Source organism: Aplysia californica, unplaced genomic scaffold, assembly GCF_000002075.1.
Source record: "Aplysia californica isolate F4 #8 unplaced genomic scaffold, AplCal3.0 scaffold00466, whole genome shotgun sequence".
In the NCBI taxonomy this organism is placed as follows: domain Eukaryota; kingdom Metazoa; phylum Mollusca; class Gastropoda; order Aplysiida; family Aplysiidae; genus Aplysia; species Aplysia californica.
In genome coordinates this window covers 208,580-209,979 of record NW_004797736.1, presented here as the reverse complement: position 1 = coordinate 209,979, position 1,400 = coordinate 208,580, and positions in this window count along the sequence as shown.

Genomic DNA, 1,400 nt, shown 5'->3' with positions numbered 1-1,400 from the left:
CCTCGCCCTATATTATAAACGTTTAAGTCTATTCAGCCCACGTCTCAATGTGTAATAAATAAAGGAATAAATAAATATATTTAACTGTCATCCCTCCCCTTTTTGTATGTCCCCCACGAGATAATGTCAACAGCCTGACACTCTGACACTTTTTTGGTGCCCCCACGATAATAAACCAAAAACTTGACTAGTTAGATGGTCAGGGGAGTTTAAATCATGGACGACTTAACTATTTTATTGAAATTTAAAGAAAACGATCTCGACTTTTTTTTCTCCATATTATATGGTTTGAAAAAAAAAAGAAAAGAAAGAAAAGAAAGAAAGAATGTATAGATATTGGCAAGGTCGGGAAGGGGACCACGGACTTGACTAGATTCTATTGTTTAAAAAAAAAAGATTTCGCCTTTTTTTTTGACAGTGATGATTTTGGAGAACAAAAATAAAGAAAAAAAAATTGGAGATATTGGCGAGGATGGGGGTGATGGAAAGGGGAGCGAGAGTTAGCCGTGTTTGGCAATGGGGCAGATGACATCCTGGGTATCAATTTACACATCTTTCGACTGGGAGACAGTACCTCCTGGTTTAACGCGACCGCAGGCGAGACTTTTTAAATGTTATTTATCGTCTTTTATGGGATGAGCTGGTGACCAAAAATCCTTGTATTATTTGGCATGCCCTCGTCGCCGCAAATAATATATGAGTAGGGGGTCTTGAATTTCATTGACTACTCTGGTCACAGAATTTGTAGAAGTGGAACGAGCGCATTTTTCTGTTACGGTACCATTTTCCCCATCCTTTTTTATCCTGAGTTTAATTTTGAGATTGCGGGGGGTGGTTGTAGGGGGCCATAGGTTGATCCTACTTCACTATTTCCCCTCTGGCGTTTTTGTCTGCCTATCTTACTTTTTCCCAGCACTTAATGGCCGTTTTTGTGTTGAGGTGGTCCCCTTTACTCAAACAAACTCGAGGATTATCTTGAGATTGCCCAATCTGAATCAGTTGCGTTGTTAAGGACGGTTCCGCTGTTACATTGGCTTGAGAAAGAAGCTACTGTCCATGTTTATAAGCCCTGAGTATCAAAAACCAGTATTACGTGTAAGCTTACTTAAACTTTTGATTTTAACGGAAACTGACGTTTACTGACCACGAAGTACCGAAGAGAAAATGAGACACGTTAAATTTCAGTTTGAATTCATAATAATAGTAATAGTTGCATTTTTCATTAATTTACTCATACTTGTTGCAAAACCTTTTAACTCAGATACTCACGTTTCCCATTTTTTATGCCAGATTGCTCCTTTCTCTTCTTGTCTTCACAATAATATATAGTCCAACCTTGTCTAATAGTCACTTGTAAAAGACAATCACCTGTGCAAACGGCGCTTACTATTCTCTCCCTT